The following is a 21,570-nucleotide window of genomic DNA, read 5'->3' on the forward strand; positions in this document are numbered from 1 at the left end:
AACGGCCAGAGGGCGGCAGCATTTCTGCTTTTCCCAATCTGGTAACTAGGGAAACAGACCTTCCTGGCAGTGGTGTTCCTCGGTTATATATTAGAGTGGAATGTGCCCGGCTAAACCCCCAAATGCTGATGTCTCCTTACTTATGTTTGTTTTCTAAATTGAATTTATATTTTTTATTGGAGTCATATTCCATTGCGTACATGGACCACTTCTTCTTGGTGCATTCCTCTGTTGATGGACATTTTCGTAGCTTCCACGTGTAGTCTATGGTAAATATTGCTGGAGTGCAGGATTTTCAGCCTGTATCTTTTTTTAATGGTTTTGATTTCTTTTGCGGTATGTGGGCCTCTCACTGCGGTGGCCCCTCCCATTGCAGAGCAGAGGCTCTGGATGCACAGGTCCAGCAGCCATAGCTCATGCGACCAGCCTCTCCACGGCATGTGGGAGCTTCCCGGACCGGGGCACGAACCCGTGTCCCCTGCATCGGCAGGCGGACTCTCAACCTCTGCGCCACCAGGGAAGCCCAGCCTGTTTATTTTTGATTCTCATCTTGTCAGGCGATAGGCCCAGCAGTGGGTATGCTTGATTGAATGGTAGCTCAATATTTACCTTTCCAAGACACTTCCTTTGTGTTTTCCTTACTGGCTCTTTACATGTCCCACGTTGAACCAAGGGTAGGCATTTCTCCTCAAACCCTTCAGCATTTACTGTTTGCAGAATTTTTGCTGATGGCCATTCTGACTGGTGTGAGCTGATAGGTTTTTTGTAATTTGGATTTGCATGTCTTGAATTATTCCTCGTGTTCAGCATTTTTCCACGCCTTTTTAAAGTTCTGTTAAAATAACAGAAAAAAACAGAGAGTACAATTAACCTCTGGAAATTGTCTTCTTGAAAGGTTGCCCTCTTTTGAATTTTTGGTCAATTTTCGAACCCAGGATTGTTTCTGAGGTCAGGTGTCATTCATAGGCCTGTAATGAGTGTGAATATCTAGTGAGCATTAGCACTGGGTTTAAAGCTGCTGTTTTGGGAAACGGCCACAAGGCGGCAGCATTTCTCCATTCCCAAATCTGGTTACGAGGGCAGCAGAGCCTTTCTGGAAGTCCTGTTCCTAGGTTGTAAATTAAAATGGAATGTGCCAGGAGAAACCCCAATAAGTTTATGTCACATTACTTCTTGTTTTAGTTTTTTTAATCGGGGTAATGTTTAGAATACTGTTTGTCCTCAGTGTACACAATCTGGTTCATTTGTGCATAACATATATATATATATATATATATATATATATATATATATATATATATATATATATATATATTCATGTACAGAGCCACTTCCCATGTAAATTATTGCAGAGATTTCCATAGACATCCCTGGCTATATGGTCGGTCTTTCTGTTATATGTATTTAATAGGTATTTGTACACGTATGGTAACCCTAATCTTAATTTTTCCATTCCCCCCACCTGTCCTTTTAGATAAGCATAGTTTGATTTCTAAGCCTGTGAGTGTCTTTCTCTGTGGAAATATGTTCATTTGTGTCAGTTGTTAGATAACGCCTATAAGTGATATCATAGGATATGTCTTTTGCTTTCCGACTTACCTCATGTTCTGTGATTATCTCTAGGCTCATCTATGGTGCCTCAAAGAGCAGTGTTTCATTGTTTTCCATGGCTAATATTCCATTGTGTACATGGACCACTTCTTCTTTTTCCACTCATCTGGTGATGGACATTTTGGTTGCTTCCGTGTCTTGGCTATTGTGAAAATTCCTGCAGTGCAGGTGCTGAAGCCTGTGCCTTCTCGACTCTGGACTTCTCAGGTGAGAGTCTCAGCGGTGGGCCTGCTGAATGGAATGGTGGCTCAATTTTTACTTTGAAACACAGCTCCTTTCTGTTCTCATTATTGGCTGTTACCACTTTACATCTCACCAGCAGCTAGAGGGTACACAGTTCTCTAAAACCCCTTCAGCATTTGTTGTTTGCAGACTTTTAGCTGACGGTAGTTGGCATGTGTGAGTTGAAACCTTTTTGGAGGTTAGATTTGCATGAGTCTAATAATTCCTGATGTTGAGCTTTTATCCATTTTCCTCTTTTTTGAAAATGAGTGAGTAAAACTTACCCCTCCATACTATCTCCTTGAAAAATGTGCCAGTTTGGAATTTTTTTGGCCATTCCCTACCTCCGCACAATTATGTAGGGCAGGTGTCCTTTACAGCCCTGAGTCCTTGTGAATGTTAAGTGACCATGAGCTGTGGGTTTAATGCCGCTCTTGCGGGAAACGGCCACAAGGCGGCAGCATTTCTACATTTCCAACTCTGGGTTTTTGGGCAACAGAGCTTTCCTGGAAATCGTGTTAGTAAGCTGCAAATTAGAGTGGAATGTGCCAGCGCAAACCCCCAAGAGCTTATATCTCCTAAATTGTTGTTTGTTTATTAAATTTAATTTTTATGAATTATCAGAGCCAATTTGATAAAAATGTAGATTCTCCTAGGTGTACAGTTTCTGGTTCATCCTATCAATGTATCTGTCTATTCCTCTTTCGATCCTTTCCCGTGTATGTTATTATAGGGTGTTGCATAGACCTCTCTTCCTATTCCATAGGCACTTTGTGATTATACATTTCATAAGTATTAGTGCATATCTGTTAACCCCCATGTCCTAGTTCATACATTCCTTATTCCTTTCCATTTGGTTAAACATTAATTGGTTTTCTGAATCTATGCGTGTCCGTCTCTTGGAAATTATTTCATGGGTATCAATTTTTAGGTAACACCTATAAGTGATGTCATAAGATGTCTGTCTTTCGGTTTCTTTCTTACTTCAAGTTGGGTGATTATCTCTAGATCCTTCTATGATGGTGCCAACGGCACTGTTCCATGCTTTTTCATGGCTAATATTCCAATGTGTACATGGACGACTTCTTCTTGGTGCATTTTTCTGTTGATGGACATTTCGGTTTCTTCCAGGTCTTGGCTATGGTCCGTGTTGCTGCAGTGCAGGATTGCCAGCCTGTGTCTTTTCGATTCTGGTCTAATCAGGTGAAAGGCCCATGAGTGGGCCTACCAGATCACATGGTAGCTCCATATTTACCCTTAAACGCACCTCCATTCTGTTCTCACTACTGGCTGTGACCAGGTTTCATCCCACCAGCAGCTAAAGGGTACGCAGTTCTCTAAAACCCCTTCGGCATTTATTCTTTGTAGACTTTTTTGCTGCTGACCATTCTGACGGCTGTGAGGTGAACTTTTTTGTACACTGGATTTGCATGGCTTTATTGATTCCTGATGTTCAGCCTTTTTCCATTCCCATTTTGTTAACAAAAAAGAAAGAAAGTAAAAGAAACAGAAGACAGATGTGCATAAAATATGCCTCTTGAAACTGTCGTTTTGAAATATGGACGTCTTTTGAATGTTTTGATCGATATACGACCCCAGGATTTTTTTTCAGGGAGGTGTCATTTACAGGCCTGCAATTATTTTGAATATCAACTGACCTTTAGTGCTGGGATTAAAGCTGCTGTTGTGTGAGACGGCCACAAGGTGGCAGCAGTTCTCCTTTACCAAATCTGGTTACTAGGGCAACAGAGCCTCAATGGAAGTCGTGTTCTAGGTTGTAATTTAGAATGGAATGTATCAGGAAAGCCCCTTCAATTTATGTCTCACTATTTCTTGTTTGTTTTTTTAATTTAATTTTTATTTTTCATCACAGCAAGTTTGATTACAATGTTTGGCATGTTGTAGGTGTGCAAGATGTGGTTCTTTTACACATATACATATGTCTATTCTTCCTGGGATCCTTGTCCCATGTACGTTATGACAGAATGTTGAGTAGTCTTCTCTTGGTATTCCGTAGGTCTTTGGTGATTATATAGTTCACCTGTGTTTGTATATGTCTGTTAACCCCAATATCCTAATGTATCCAATCCTCACACCTTTCCATTGGTGAACCATAAGTTTGTTTAATGAATCTGTGATTGCCCTTCTCTGTGGAAATATCTTCACTGCTATCAATTTTTAGGTAACACCTATAAGTGATATCATAGGATATGTGTCTCTCTCTGTCTGACTTAGTACAAGTCGCGTGACTACCTCTAGACTCATCTACGGTGCTGCACATGGCATTGTGTCCTCTTTTCCCTTGGCTAATATTCCCTCTGTACATGTACCAGTTCTTCTTTGTCCACTCATCTGTTGATGGACTTTTTGGTTGCTTCCATGTCTTGGCTATTGTAATAGAGCGGCAATGCACATTTGCCTGCCTGTGTCTTTCCAATTCTGTGTTCTTAGGTGATAGGCCCAGGAGTGGGCCTGCTGGATCATACAGTAGCAAAATGTTTACTTAACAAAGGCACCTCCCTTCTGTTCTCATTAGTGGCTCTTACCAGGTTACGTCCCTCTTAAAGTTGAGGGTATGCACTTCTCCACAACACCTTCAGCGTTTACTCTTTGTAGTGTTTTTTTGCTGATGTATATTCTGACCAGTGTGAGCTGATATACCTCTTTGGGGTTGGATTTGCATGCGTCTCATAAACCCTTGAAATTGAGCTTTCTGGCATGTCCTTTTTTTCTTCAAACTGTGAGTACAGCTTACCTCTTCAAATTGTTTTCGTGAAGTATGTGTGACATTTAGAAATATTTTGGCCATTACCTCCATCAAGACATTTTGTGGGGAGGTTTCTTTTACAGCCCTCCAGTACTGGTGCATATGAAGTGACCCTTAGCAGAGGTTTTAAAGCTGCTGTTGCAGGTAACGGCCAGAGGGCGGCAGCATTTCTGCTTTTCCCAATCTGGTAACTAGGGAAACAGACCTTCCTGGCAGTGGTGTTCCTCGGTTATATATTAGAGTGGAATGTGCCCGGCTAAACCCCCAAATGCTGATGTCTCCTTACTTATGTTTGTTTTCTAAATTGAATTTATATTTTTTATTGGAGTCATATTCCATTGCGTACATGGACCACTTCTTCTTGGTGCATTCCTCTGTTGATGGACATTTTCGTAGCTTCCACGTGTAGTCTATGGTAAATATTGCTGGAGTGCAGGATTTTCAGCCTGTATCTTTTTTTAATGGTTTTGATTTCTTTTGCGGTATGTGGGCCTCTCACTGCGGTGGCCCCTCCCATTGCAGAGCAGAGGCTCTGGATGCACAGGTCCAGCAGCCATAGCTCATGCAACCAGCCTCTCCACGGCATGTGGGAGCTTCCCGGACCGGGGCACGAACCCGTGTCCCCTGCATCGGCAGGCGGACTCTCAACCTCTGCGCCACCAGGGAAGCCCAGCCTGTTTATTTTTGATTCTCATCTTGTCAGGCGATAGGCCCAGCAGTGGGTATGCTTGATTGAATGGTAGCTCAATATTTACCTTTCCAAGACACTTCCTTTGTGTTTTCCTTACTGGCTCTTTACATGTCCCACGTTGAACCAAGGGTAGGCATTTCTCCTCAAACCCTTCAGCATTTACTGTTTGCAGAATTTTTGCTGATGGCCATTCTGACTGGTGTGAGCTGATAGGTTTTTTGTAATTTGGATTTGCATGTCTTGAATTATTCCTCGTGTTCAGCATTTTTCCACGCCTTTTTAAAGTTCTGTTAAAATAACAGAAAAAAACAGAGAGTACAATTAACCTCTGGAAATTGTCTTCTTGAAAGGTTGCCCTCTTTTGAATTTTTGGTCAATTTTCGAACCCAGGATTGTTTCTGAGGTCAGGTGTCATTCATAGGCCTGTAATGAGTGTGAATATCTAGTGAGCATTAGCACTGGGTTTAAAGCTGCTGTTTTGGGAAACGGCCACAAGGCGGCAGCATTTCTCCATTCCCAAATCTGGTTACGAGGGCAGCAGAGCCTTTCTGGAAGTCCTGTTCCTAGGTTGTAAATTAAAATGGAATGTGCCAGGAGAAACCCCAATAAGTTTATGTCACATTACTTCTTGTTTTAGTTTTTTTAATCGGGGTAATGTTTAGAATACTGTTTGTCCTCAGTGTACACAATCTGGTTCATTTGTGCATAACATATATATATATATATATATATATATATATATATATATATATATATTCATGTACAGAGCCACTTCCCATGTAAATTATTGCAGAGATTTCCATAGACATCCCTGGCTATATGGTCGGTCTTTCTGTTATATGTATTTAATAGGTATTTGTACACGTATGGTAACCCTAATCTTAATTTTTCCATTCCCCCCACCTGTCCTTTTAGATAAGCATAGTTTGATTTCTAAGCCTGTGAGTGTCTTTCTCTGTGGAAATATGTTCATTTGTGTCAGTTGTTAGATAACGCCTATAAGTGATATCATAGGATATGTCTTTTGCTTTCCGACTTACCTCATGTTCTGTGATTATCTCTAGGCTCATCTATGGTGCCTCAAAGAGCAGTGTTTCATTGTTTTCCATGGCTAATATTCCATTGTGTACATGGACCACTTCTTCTTTTTCCACTCATCTGGTGATGGACATTTTGGTTGCTTCCGTGTCTTGGCTATTGTGAAAATTCCTGCAGTGCAGGTGCTGAAGCCTGTGCCTTCTCGACTCTGGACTTCTCAGGTGAGAGTCTCAGCGGTGGGCCTGCTGAATGGAATGGTGGCTCAATTTTTACTTTGAAACACAGCTCCTTTCTGTTCTCATTATTGGCTGTTACCACTTTACATCTCACCAGCAGCTAGAGGGTACACAGTTCTCTAAAACCCCTTCAGCATTTGTTGTTTGCAGACTTTTAGCTGACGGTAGTTGGCATGTGTGAGTTGAAACCTTTTTGGAGGTTAGATTTGCATGAGTCTAATAATTCCTGATGTTGAGCTTTTATCCATTTTCCTCTTTTTTGAAAATGAGTGAGTAAAACTTACCCCTCCATACTATCTCCTTGAAAAATGTGCCAGTTTGGAATTTTTTTGGCCATTCCCTACCTCCGCACAATTATGTAGGGCAGGTGTCCTTTACAGCCCTGAGTCCTTGTGAATGTTAAGTGACCATGAGCTGTGGGTTTAATGCCGCTCTTGCGGGAAACGGCCACAAGGCGGCAGCATTTCTACATTTCCAACTCTGGGTTTTTGGGCAACAGAGCTTTCCTGGAAATCGTGTTAGTAAGCTGCAAATTAGAGTGGAATGTGCCAGCGCAAACCCCCAAGAGCTTATATCTCCTAAATTGTTGTTTGTTTATTAAATTTAATTTTTATGAATTATCAGAGCCAATTTGATAAAAATGTAGATTCTCCTAGGTGTACAGTTTCTGGTTCATCCTATCAATGTATCTGTCTATTCCTCTTTCGATCCTTTCCCGTGTATGTTATTATAGGGTGTTGCATAGACCTCTCTTCCTATTCCATAGGCACTTTGTGATTATACATTTCATAAGTATTAGTGCATATCTGTTAACCCCCATGTCCTAGTTCATACATTCCTTATTCCTTTCCATTTGGTTAAACATTAATTGGTTTTCTGAATCTATGCGTGTCCGTCTCTTGGAAATTATTTCATGGGTATCAATTTTTAGGTAACACCTATAAGTGATGTCATAAGATGTCTGTCTTTCGGTTTCTTTCTTACTTCAAGTTGGGTGATTATCTCTAGATCCTTCTATGATGGTGCCAACGGCACTGTTCCATGCTTTTTCATGGCTAATATTCCAATGTGTACATGGACGACTTCTTCTTGGTGCATTTTTCTGTTGATGGACATTTCGGTTTCTTCCAGGTCTTGGCTATGGTCCGTGTTGCTGCAGTGCAGGATTGCCAGCCTGTGTCTTTTCGATTCTGGTCTAATCAGGTGAAAGGCCCATGAGTGGGCCTACCAGATCACATGGTAGCTCCATATTTACCCTTAAACGCACCTCCATTCTGTTCTCACTACTGGCTGTGACCAGGTTTCATCCCACCAGCAGCTAAAGGGTACGCAGTTCTCTAAAACCCCTTCGGCATTTATTCTTTGTAGACTTTTTTGCTGCTGACCATTCTGACGGCTGTGAGGTGAACTTTTTTGTACACTGGATTTGCATGGCTTTATTGATTCCTGATGTTCAGCCTTTTTCCATTCCCATTTTGTTAACAAAAAAGAAAGAAAGTAAAAGAAACAGAAGACAGATGTGCATAAAATATGCCTCTTGAAACTGTCGTTTTGAAATATGGACGTCTTTTGAATGTTTTGATCGATATACGACCCCAGGATTTTTTTTCAGGGAGGTGTCATTTACAGGCCTGCAATTATTTTGAATATCAACTGACCTTTAGTGCTGGGATTAAAGCTGCTGTTGTGTGAGACGGCCACAAGGTGGCAGCAGTTCTCCTTTACCAAATCTGGTTACTAGGGCAACAGAGCCTCAATGGAAGTCGTGTTCTAGGTTGTAATTTAGAATGGAATGTATCAGGAAAGCCCCTTCAATTTATGTCTCACTATTTCTTGTTTGTTTTTTTAATTTAATTTTCATTTTTCATCACAGCAAGTTTGATTACAATGTTTGGCATGTTGTAGGTGTGCAAGATGTGGTTCTTTTACACATATACATATGTCTATTCTTCCTGGGATCCTTGTCCCATGTACGTTATGACAGAATGTTGAGTAGTCTTCTCTTGGTATTCCGTAGGTCTTTGGTGATTATATAGTTCACCTGTGTTTGTATATGTCTGTTAACCCCAATATCCTAATGTATCCAATCCTCACACCTTTCCATTGGTGAACCATAAGTTTGTTTAATGAATCTGTGATTGCCCTTCTCTGTGGAAATATCTTCACTGCTATCAATTTTTAGGTAACACCTATAAGTGATATCATAGGATATGTGTCTCTCTCTGTCTGACTTAGTACAAGTCGTGTGACTACCTCTAGACTCATCTACGGTGCTGCACATGGCATTGTGTCCTTTTTTCCCTTGGCTAATATTCCCTCTGTACATGTACCAGTTCTTCTTTGTCCACTCATCTGTTGATGGACTTTTTGGTTGCTTCCATGTCTTGGCTATTGTCATAGAGCGGCAATGCACATTTGCTTGCCTGTGTCTTTCCAATTCTGTGTTCTTAGGTGATAGGCCCAGGAGTGGGCCTGCTGGATCATACAGTAGCAAAATGTTTACTTAACAAAGGCACCTCCCTTCTGTTCTCATTAGTGGCTCTTACCAGGTTACGTCCCTCTTAAAGTTGAGGGTATGCACTTCTCCACAACACCTTCAGCGTTTACTGTTTGTAGTGTTTTTTTGCTGATGTATATTCTGACCAGTGTGAGCTGATATACCTCTTTGGGGTTGGATTTGCATGCGTCTCATAAACCCTTGAAATTGAGCTTTCTGGCATGTCCTTTTTTTCTTCAAACTGTGAGTACAGCTTACCTCTTCAAATTGTTTTCGTGAAGTATGTGTGACATTTAGAAATATTTTGGCCATTACCTCCATCAAGACATTTTGTGGGGAGGTTTCTTTTACAGCCCTCCAGTACTGGTGCATATGAAGTGACCCTTAGCAGAGGTTTTAAAGCTGCTGTTGCAGGTAACGGCCAGAGGGCGGCAGCATTTCTGCTTTTCCCAATCTGGTAACTAGGGAAACAGACCTTCCTGGCAGTGGTGTTCCTCGGTTATATATTAGAGTGGAATGTGCCCGGCTAAACCCCCAAATGCTGATGTCTCCTTACTTATGTTTGTTTTCTAAATTGAATTTATATTTTTTATTGGAGTCATATTCCATTGCGTACATGGACCACTTCTTCTTGGTGCATTCCTCTGTTGATGGACATTTTCGTAGCTTCCACGTGTAGTCTATGGTAAATATTGCTGGAGTGCAGGATTTTCAGCCTGTATCTTTTTTTAATGGTTTTGATTTCTTTTGCGGTATGTGGGCCTCTCACTGCGGTGGCCCCTCCCATTGCAGAGCAGAGGCTCTGGATGCACAGGTCCAGCAGCCATAGCTCATGCGACCAGCCTCTCCACGGCATGTGGGAGCTTCCCGGACCGGGGCACGAACCCGTGTCCCCTGCATCGGCAGGCGGACTCTCAACCTCTGCGCCACCAGGGAAGCCCAGCCTGTTTATTTTTGATTCTCATCTTGTCAGGCGATAGGCCCAGCAGTGGGTATGCTTGATTGAATGGTAGCTCAATATTTACCTTTCCAAGACACTTCCTTTGTGTTTTCCTTACTGGCTCTTTACATGTCCCACGTTGAACCAAGGGTAGGCATTTCTCCTCAAACCCTTCAGCATTTACTGTTTGCAGAATTTTTGCTGATGGCCATTCTGACTGGTGTGAGCTGATAGGTTTTTTGTAATTTGGATTTGCATGTCTTGAATTATTCCTCGTGTTCAGCATTTTTCCACGCCTTTTTAAAGTTCTGTTAAAATAACAGAAAAAAACAGAGAGTACAATTAACCTCTGGAAATTGTCTTCTTGAAAGGTTGCCCTCTTTTGAATTTTTGTTCAATTTTCGAATCCAGGATTGTTTCTGAGGTCAGGTGTCATTCATAGGCCTGTAATGAGTGTGAATATCTAGTGAGCATTAGCACTGGGTTTAAAGCTGCTGTTTTGGGAAACGGCCACAAGGCGGCAGCATTTCTCCATTCCCAAATCTGGTTACGAGGGCAGCAGAGCCTTTCTGGAAGTCCTGTTCCTAGGTTGTAAATTAAAATGGAATGTGCCAGGAGAAACCCCAATAAGTTTATGTCACATTACTTCTTGTTTTAGTTTTTTTAATCGGGGTAATGTTTAGAATACTGTTTGTCCTCAGTGTACACAATCTGGTTCATTTGTGCATAACATATATATATATATATATATATATATATATATATATATATATTCATGTACAGAGCCACTTCCCATGTAAATTATTGCAGAGATTTCCATAGACATCCCTTGCTATATGGTCGGTCTTTCTGTTATATGTATTTAATAGGTATTTGTACACGTATGGTAACCCTAATCTTAATTTTTCCATTCCCCCCACCTGTCCTTTTAGATAAGCATAGTTTGATTTCTAAGCCTGTGAGTGTCTTTCTCTGTGGAAATATGTTCATTTGTGTCAGTTGTTAGATAACGCCTATAAGTGATACCATAGTATATGTCTTTTGCTTTCCGACTTACCTCATGTTCTGTGATTATCTCTAGGCTCATCTATGGTGCCTCAAAGAGCAGTGTTTCATTGTTTTCCATGGCTAATATTCCATTGTGTACATGGACCACTTCTTCTTTTTCCACTCATCTGGTGATGGACATTTTGGTTGCTTCCGTGTCTTGGCTATTGTGAAAATTCCTGCAGTGCAGGTGCTGAAGCCTGTGCCTTCTCGACTCTGGACTTCTCAGGTGAGAGTCTCAGCGGTGGGCCTGCTGAATGCAATGGTGGCTCAATTTTTACTTTGAAACACAGCTCCTTTCTGTTCTCATTATTGGCTGTTACCACTTTACATCTCACCAGCAGCTAGAGGGTACACAGTTCTCTAAAACCCCTTCAGCATTTGTTGTTTGCAGACTTTTAGCTGACGGTAGTTGGCATGTGTGAGTTGAAACCTTTTTGGAGGTTAGATTTGCATGAGTCTAATAATTCCTGATGTTGAGCTTTTATCCATTTTCCTCTTTTTTGAAAATGAGTGAGTAAAACTTACCCCTCCATACTATCTCCTTGAAAAATGTGCCAGTTTGGAATTTTTTTGGCCATTCCCTACCTCCGCACAATTATGTAGGGCAGGTGTCCTTTACAGCCCTGAGTCCTTGTGAATGTTAAGTGACCATGAGCTGTGGGTTTAATGCCGCTCTTGCGGGAAACGGCCACAAGGCGGCAGCATTTCTACATTTCCAACTCTGGGTTTTTGGGCAACAGAGCTTTCCTGGAAATCGTGTTAGTAAGCTGCAAATTAGAGTGGAATGTGCCAGCGCAAACCCCCAAGAGCTTATATCTCCTAAATTGTTGTTTGTTTATTAAATTTAATTTTTATGAATTATCAGAGCCAATTTGATAAAAATGTAGATTCTCCTAGGTGTACAGTTTCTGGTTCATCCTATCAATGTATCTGTCTATTCCTCTTTCGATCCTTTCCCGTGTATGTTATTATAGGGTGTTGCATAGACCTCTCTTCCTATTCCATAGGCACTTTGTGATTATACATTTCATAAGTATTAGTGCATATCTGTTAACCCCCATGTCCTAGTTCATACATTCCTTATTCCTTTCCATTTGGTTAAACATTAATTGGTTTTCTGAATCTATGCGTGTCCGTCTCTTGGAAATTATTTCATGGGTATCAATTTTTAGGTAACACCTATAAGTGATGTCATAAGATGTCTGTCTTTCGGTTTCTTTCTTACTTCAAGTTGGGTGATTATCTCTAGATCCTTCTATGATGGTGCCAACGGCACTGTTCCATGCTTTTTCATGGCTAATATTCCAATGTGTACATGGACGACTTCTTCTTGGTGCATTTTTCTGTTGATGGACATTTCGGTTTCTTCCAGGTCTTGGCTATGGTCCGTGTTGCTGCAGTGCAGGATTGCCAGCCTGTGTCTTTTCGATTCTGGTCTAATCAGGTGAAAGGCCCATGAGTGGGCCTACCAGATCACATGGTAGCTCCATATTTACCCTTAAACGCACCTCCATTCTGTTCTCACTACTGGCTGTGACCAGGTTTCATCCCACCAGCAGCTAAAGGGTACGCAGTTCTCTAAAACCCCTTCGGCATTTATTCTTTGTAGACTTTTTTGCTGCTGACCATTCTGACGGCTGTGAGGTGAACTTTTTTGTACACTGGATTTGCATGGCTTTATTGATTCCTGATGTTCAGCCTTTTTCCATTCCCATTTTGTTAACAAAAAAGAAAGAAAGTAAAAGAAACAGAAGACAGATGTGCATAAAATATGCCTCTTGAAACTGTCGTTTTGAAATATGGACGTCTTTTGAATGTTTTGATCGATATACGACCCCAGGATTTTTTTTCAGGGAGGTGTCATTTACAGGCCTGCAATTATTTTGAATATCAACTGACCTTTAGTCCTGGGATTAAAGCTGCTGTTGTGTGAGACGGCCACAAGGTGGCAGCAGTTCTCCTTTACCAAATCTGGTTACTAGGGCAACAGAGCCTCAATGGAAGTCATGTTCTAGGTTGTAATTTAGAATGGAATGTATCAGGAAAGCCCCTTCAATTTATGTCTCACTATTTCTTGTTTGTTTTTTTAATTTAATTTTCATTTTTCATCACAGCAAGTTTGATTACAATGTTTGGCATGTTGTAGGTGTGCAAGATGTGGTTCTTTTACACATATACATATGTCTATTCTTCCTGGGATCCTTGTCCCATGTACGTTATGACAGAATGTTGAGTAGTCTTCTCTTGGTATTCCGTAGGTCTTTGGTGATTATATAGTTCACCTGTGTTTGTATATGTCTGTTAACCCCAATATCCTAATGTATCCAGTCCTCACACCTTTCCATTGGTGAACCATAAGTTTGTTTAATGAATCTGTGATTGCCCTTCTCTGTGGAAATATCTTCACTGCTATCAATTTTTAGGTAACACCTATAAGTGATATCATAGGATATGTGTCTCTCTCTGTCTGACTTAGTACAAGTCGCGTGACTACCTCTAGACTCATCTACGGTGCTGCACATGGCATTGTGTCCTTTTTTCCCTTGGCTAATATTCCCTCTGTACATGTACCAGTTCTTCTTTGTCCACTCATCTGTTGATGGACTTTTTGGTTGCTTCCATGTCTTGGCTATTGTCATAGAGCGGCAATGCACATTTGCCTGCCTGTGTCTTTCCAATTCTGTGTTCTTAGGTGATAGGCCCAGGAGTGGGCCTGCTGGATCATACAGTAGCAAAATGTTTACTTAACAAAGGCACCTCCCTTCTGTTCTCATTAGTGGCTCTTACCAGCTTACGTCCCTCTTAAAGTTGAGGGTATGCACTTCTCCACAACACCTTCAGCGTTTACTGTTTGTAGTGTTTTTTTGCTGATGTATATTCTGACCAGTGTGAGCTGATATACCTCTTTGGGGTTGGATTTGCATGCGTCTCATAAACCCTTGAAATTGAGCTTTCTGGCATGTCCTTTTTTTCTTCAAACTGTGAGTACAGCTTACCTCTTCAAATTGTTTTCGTGAAGTATGTGTGACATTTAGAAATATTTTGGCCATTACCTCCATCAAGACATTTTGTGGGGAGGTTTCTTTTACAGCCCTCAGTACTGGTGCATATGAAGTGACCCTTAGCAGAGGTTTTAAAGCTGCTGTTGCAGGTAACGGCCAGAGGGCGGCAGCATTTCTGCTTTTCCCAATCTGGTAACTAGGGAAACAGACCTTCCTGGCAGTGGTGTTCCTCGGTTATATATTAGAGTGGAATGTGCCCGGCTAAACCCCCAAATGCTGATGTCTCCTTACTTATGTTTGTTTTCTAAATTGAATTTATATTTTTTATTGGAGTCATATTCCATTGCGTACATGGACCACTTCTTCTTGGTGCATTCCTCTGTTGATGGACATTTTCGTAGCTTCCACGTGTAGTCTATGGTAAATATTGCTGGAGTGCAGGATTTTCAGCCTGTATCTTTTTTTAATGGTTTTGATTTCTTTTGCGGTATGTGGGCCTCTCACTGCGGTGGCCCCTCCCATTGCAGAGCAGAGGCTCTGGATGCACAGGTCCAGCAGCCATAGCTCATGCGACCAGCCTCTCCACGGCATGTGGGAGCTTCCCGGACCGGGGCACGAACCCGTGTCCCCTGCATCGGCAGGCGGACTCTCAACCTCTGCGCCACCAGGGAAGCCCAGCCTGTTTATTTTTGATTCTCATCTTGTCAGGCGATAGGCCCAGCAGTGGGTATGCTTGATTGAATGGTAGCTCAATATTTACCTTTCCAAGACACTTCCTTTGTGTTTTCCTTACTGGCTCTTTACATGTCCCACGTTGAACCAAGGGTAGGCATTTCTCCTCAAACCCTTCAGCATTTACTGTTTGCAGAATTTTTGCTGATGGCCATTCTGACTGGTGTGAGCTGATAGGTTTTTTGTAATTTGGATTTGCATGTCTTGAATTATTCCTCGTGTTCAGCATTTTTCCACGCCTTTTTAAAGTTCTGTTAAAATAACAGAAAAAAACAGAGAGTACAATTAACCTCTGGAAATTGTCTTCTTGAAAGGTTGCCCTCTTTTGAATTTTTGGTCAATTTTCGAACCCAGGATTGTTTCTGAGGTCAGGTGTCATTCATAGGCCTGTAATGAGTGTGAATATCTAGTGAGCATTAGCACTGGGTTTAAAGCTGCTGTTTTGGGAAACGGCCACAAGGCGGCAGCATTTCTCCATTCCCAAATCTGGTTACGAGGGCAGCAGAGCCTTTCTGGAAGTCCTGTTCCTAGGTTGTAAATTAAAATGGAATGTGCCAGGAGAAACCCCAATAAGTTTATGTCACATTACTTCTTGTTTTAGTTTTTTTAATCGGGGTAATGTTTAGAATACTGTTTGTCCTCAGTGTACACAATCTGGTTCATTTGTGCATAACATATATATATATATATATATATATATATATTCATGTACAGAGCCACTTCCCATGTAAATTATTGCAGAGATTTCCATAGACATCCCTTGCTATATGGTCGGTCTTTCTGTTATATGTATTTAATAGGTATTTGTACACGTATGGTAACCCTAATCTTAATTTTTCCATTCCCCCCACCTGTCCTTTTAGATAAGCATAGTTTGATTTCTAAGCCTGTGAGTGTCTTTCTCTGTGGAAATATGTTCATTTGTGTCAGTTGTTAGATAACGCCTATAAGTGATACCATAGGATATGTCTTTTGCTTTCCGACTTACCTCATGTTCTGTGATTATCTCTAGGCTCATCTATGGTGCCTCAAAGAGCAGTGTTTCATTGTTTTCCATGGCTAATATTCCATTGTGTACATGGACCACTTCTTCTTTTTCCACTCATCTGGTGATGGACATTTTGGTTGCTTCCGTGTCTTGGCTATTGTGAAAATTCCTGCAGTGCAGGTGCTGAAGCCTGTGCCTTCTCGACTCTGGACTTCTCAGGTGAGAGTCTCAGCGGTGGGCCTGCTGAATGGAATGGTGGCTCAATTTTTACTTTGAAACACAGCTCCTTTCTGTTCTCATTATTGGCTGTTACCACTTTACATCTCACCAGCAGCTAGAGGGTACACAGTTCTCTAAAACCCCTTCAGCATTTGTTGTTTGCAGACTTTTAGCTGACGGTAGTTGGCATGTGTGAGTTGAAACCTTTTTGGAGGTTAGATTTGCATGAGTCTAATAATTCCTGATGTTGAGCTTTTATCCATTTTCCTCTTTTTTGAAAATGAGTGAGTAAAACTTACCCCTCCATACTATCTCCTTGAAAAATGTGCCAGTTTGGAATTTTTTTGGCCATTCCCTACCTCCGCACAATTATGTAGGGCAGGTGTCCTTTACAGCCCTGAGTCCTTGTGAATGTTAAGTGACCATTAGCTGTGGGTTTAATGCCGCTCTTGCGGGAAACGGCCACAAGGCGGCAGCATTTCTACATTTCCAACTCTGGGTTTTTGGGCAACAGAGCTTTCCTGGAAATCGTGTTAGTAAGCTGCAAATTAGAGTGGAATGTGCCAGCGCAAACCCCCAAGAGCTTATATCTCCTAAATTGTTGTTTGTTTATTAAATTTAATTTTTATGAATTATCAGAGCCAATTTGATAAAAATGTAGATTCTCCTAGGTGTACAGTTTCTGGTTCATCCTATCAATGTATCTGTCTATTCCTCTTTCGATCCTTTCCCGTGTATGTTATTATAGGGTGTTGCATAGACCTCTCTTCCTATTCCATAGGCACTTTGTGATTATACATTTCATAAGTATTAGTGCATATCTGTTAACCCCCATGTCCTAGTTCATACATTCCTTATTCCTTTCCATTTGGTTAAACATTAATTGGTTTTCTGAATCTATGCGTGTCCGTCTCTTGGAAATTATTTCATGGGTATCAATTTTTAGGTAACACCTATAAGTGATGTCATAAGATGTCTGTCTTTCGGTTTCTTTCTTACTTCAAGTTGGGTGATTATTTCTAGATCCTTCTATGATGGTGCCAACGGCACTGTTCCATGCTTTTTCATGGCTAATATTCCGTTGTGTACATGGACGACTTCTTCTTGGTGCATTTTTCTGTTGATGGACATTTCGGTTTCTTCCAGGTCTTGGCTATGGTCCGTGTTGCTGCAGTGCAGGATTGCCAGCATGTGTCTTTTCGATTCTGGTCTAATCAGGTGAAAGGCCCATGAGTGGGCCTACCAGATCACATGGTAGCTCCATATTTACCCTTAAACGCACCTCCATTCTGTTCTCACTACTGGCTGTGACCAGGTTTCATCCCACCAGCAGCTAAAGGGTACGCAGTTCTCTAAAACCCCTTCGGCATTTATTCTTTGTAGACTTTTTTGCTGCTGACCATTCTGACGGCTGTGAGGTGAACTTTTTTGTACACTGGATTTGCATGGCTTTATTGATTCCTGATGTTCAGCCTTTTTCCATTCCCATTTTGTTAACAAAAAAGAAAGAAAGTAAAAGAAACAGAAGACAGATGTGCATAAAATATGCCTCTTGAAACTGTCGTTTTGAAATATGGACGTCTTTTGAATGTTTTGATCGATATACGACCCCAGGATTTTTTTTAAGGGAGGTGTCATTTACAGGCCTGCAATTATTTTGAATATCAACTGACCTTTAGTGCTGGGATTAAAGCTGCTGTTGTGTGAGACGGCCACAAGGTGGCAGCAGTTCTCCTTTACCAAATCTGGTTACTAGGGCAACAGAGCCTCAATGGAAGTCATGTTCTAGGTTGTAATTTAGAATGGAATGTATCAGGAAAGCCCCTTCAATTTATGTCTCACTATTTCTTGTTTGTTTTTTTAATTTAATTTTCATTTTTCATCACAGCAAGTTTGATTACAATGTTTGGCATGTTGTAGGTGTGCAAGATGTGGTTCTTTTACACATATACATATGTCTATTCTTCCTGGGATCCTTGTCCCATGTACGTTATGACAGAATGTTGAGTAGTCTTCTCTTGGTATTCCGTAGGTCTTTGGTGATTATATAGTTCACCTGTGTTTGTATATGTCTGTTAACCCCAGTATCCTAATGTATCCAGTCCTCACACCTTTCCATTGGTGAACCATAAGTTTGTTTAATGAATCTGTGATTGCCCTTCTCTGTGGAAATATCTTCACTGCTATCAATTTTTAGGTAACACCTATAAGTGATATCATAGGATATGTGTCTCTCTCTGTCTGACTTAGTACAAGTCGCGTGACTACCTCTAGACTCATCTACGGTGCTGCACATGGCATTGTGTCCTTTTTTCCCTTGGCTAATATTCCCTCTGTACATGTACCAGTTCTTCTTTGTCCACTCATCTGTTGATGGACTTTTTGGTTGCTTCCATGTCTTGGCTATTGTCATAGAGCGGCAATGCACATTTGCCTGCCTGTGTCTTTCCAATTCTGTGTTCTTAGGTGATAGGCCCAGGAGTGGGCCTGCTGGATCATACAGTAGCAAAATGTTTACTTAACAAAGGCACCTCCCTTCTGTTCTCATTAGTGGCTCTTACCAGCTTACGTCCCTCTTAAAGTTGAGGGTATGCACTTCTCCACAACACCTTCAGCGTTTACTGTTTGTAGTGTTTTTTTGCTGATGTATATTCTGACCAGTGTGAGCTGATATACCTCTTTGGGGTTGGATTTGCATGCATCTCATAAACCCTTGAAATTGAGCTTTCTGGCATGTCCTTTTTTTCTTCAAACTGTGAGTACAGCTTACCTCTTCAAATTGTTTTCGTGAAGTATGTGTGACATTTAGAAATATTTTGGCCATTACCTCCATCAAGACATTTTGTGGGGAGGTTTCTTTTACAGCCCTCAGTACTGGTGCATATGAAGTGACCCTTAGCAGAGGTTTTAAAGCTGCTGTTGCAGGTAACGGCCAGAGGGCGGCAGCATTTCTGCTTTTCCCAATCTGGTAACTAGGGAAACAGACCTTCCTGGCAGTGGTGTTCCTCGGTTATATATTAGAGTGGAATGTGCCCGGCTAAACCCCCAAATGCTGATGTCTCCTTACTTATGTTTGTTTTCTAAATTGAATTTATATTTTTTATTGGAGTCATATTCCATTGCGTACATGGACCACTTCTTCTTGGTGCATTCCTCTGTTGATGGACATTTTCGTAGCTTCCACGTGTAGTCTATGGTAAATATTGCTGGAGTGCAGGATTTTCAGCCTGTATCTTTTTTTAATGGTTTTGATTTCTTTTGCGGTATGTGGGCCTCTCACTGCGGTGGCCCCTCCCATTGCAGAGCAGAGGCTCTGGATGCACAGGTCCAGCAGCCATAGCTCATGCGACCAGCCTCTCCACGGCATGTGGGAGCTTCCCGGACCGGGGCACGAACCCGTGTCCCCTGCATCGGCAGGCGGACTCTCAACCTCTGCGCCACCAGGGAAGCCCAGCCTGTTTATTTTTGATTCTCATCTTGTCAGGCGATAGGCCCAGCAGTGGGTATGCTTGATTGAATGGTAGCTCAATATTTACCTTTCCAAGACACTTCCTTTGTGTTTTCCTTACTGGCTCTTTACATGTCCCACGTTGAACCAAGGGTAGGCATTTCTCCTCAAACCCTTCAGCATTTACTGTTTGCAGAATTTTTGCTGATGGCCATTCTGACTGGTGTGAGCTGATAGGTTTTTTGTAATTTGGATTTGCATGTCTTGAATTATTCCTCGTGTTCAGCATTTTTCCACGCCTTTTTAAAGTTCTGTTAAAATAACAGAAAAAAACAGAGAGTACAATTAACCTCTGGAAATTGTCTTCTTGAAAGGTTGCCCTCTTTTGAATTTTTGGTCAATTTTCGAACCCAGGATTGTTTCTGAGGTCAGGTGTCATTCATAGGCCTGTAATGAGTGTGAATATCTAGTGAGCATTAGCACTGGGTTTAAAGCTGCTGTTTTGGGAAACGGCCACAAGGCGGCAGCATTTCTCCATTCCCAAATCTGGTTACGAGGGCAGCAGAGCCTTTCTGGAAGTCCTGTTCCTAGGTTGTAAATTAAAATGGAATGTGCCAGGAGAAACCCCAATAAGTTTATGTCACATTACTTCTTGTTTTAGTTTTTTTAATCGGGGTAATGTTTAGAATACTGTTTGTCCTCAGTGTACACAATCTGGTTCATTTGTGCATAACATATATATATATATATATATATATATTCATGTACAGAGCCACTTCCCATGTAAATTATTGCAGAGATTTCCATAGACATCCCTTGCTATATGGTCGGTCTTTCTGTTATATGTATTTAATAGGTATTTGTACACGTATGGTAACCCTAATCTTAATTTTTCCATTCCCCCCACCTGTCCTTTTAGATAAGCATAGTTTGATTTCTAAGCCTGTGAGTGTCTTTCTCTGTGGAAATATGTTCATTTGTGTCAGTTGTTAGATAACGCCTATAAGTGATACCATAGGATATGTCTTTTGTTTTCCGACTTACCTCATGTTCTGTGATTATCTCTAGGCTCATCTATGGTGCCTCAAAGAGCAGTGTTTCATTGTTTTCCATGGCTAATATTCCATTGTGTACATGGACCACTTCTTCTTTTTCCACTCATCTGGTGATGGACATTTTGGTTGCTTCCGTGTCTTGGCTATTGTGAAAATTCCTGCAGTGCAGGTGCTGAAGCCTGTGCCTTCTCGACTCTGGACTTCTCAGGTGAGAGTCTCAGCGGTGGGCCTGCTGAATGGAATGGTGGCTCAATTTTTACTTTGAAACACAGCTCCTTTCTGTTCTCATTATTGGCTGTTACCACTTTACATCTCACCAGCAGCTAGAGGGTACACAGTTCTCTAAAACCCCTTCAGCATTTGTTGTTTGCAGACTTTTAGCTGACGGTAGTTGGCATGTGTGAGTTGAAACCTTTTTGGAGGTTAGATTTGCATGAGTCTAATAATTCCTGATGTTGAGCTTTTATCCATTTTCCTCTTTTTTGAAAATGAGTGAGTAAAACTTACCCCTCCATACTATCTCCTTGAAAAATGTGCCAGTTTGGAATTTTTTTGGCCATTCCCTACCTCCGCACAATTATGTAGGGCAGGTGTCCTTTACAGCCCTGAGTCCTTGTGAATGTTAAGTGACCATGAGCTGTGGGTTTAATGCCGCTCTTGCGGGAAACGGCCACAAGGCGGCAGCATTTCTACATTTCCAACTCTGGGTTTTTGGGCAACAGAGCTTTCCTGGAAATCGTGTTAGTAAGCTGCAAATTAGAGTGGAATGTGCCAGCGCAAACCCCCAAGAGCTTATATCTCCTAAATTGTTGTTTGTTTATTAAATTTAATTTTTATGAATTATCAGAGCCAATTTGATAAAAATGTAGATTCTCCTAGGTGTACAGTTTCTGGTTCATCCTATCAATGTATCTGTCTATTCCTCTTTCGATCCTTTCCCGTGTATGTTATTATAGGGTGTTGCATAGACCTCTCTTCCTATTCCATAGGCACTTTGTGATTATACATTTCATAAGTATTAGTGCATATCTGTTAACCCCCATGTCCTAGTTCATACATTCCTTATTCCTTTCC

This window comes from Mesoplodon bidens (genome assembly GCF_964165515.1).
Source record: "Mesoplodon bidens genome assembly, chromosome: X".
In the NCBI taxonomy this organism is placed as follows: Eukaryota; Metazoa; Chordata; class Mammalia; order Artiodactyla; family Ziphiidae; genus Mesoplodon; species Mesoplodon bidens.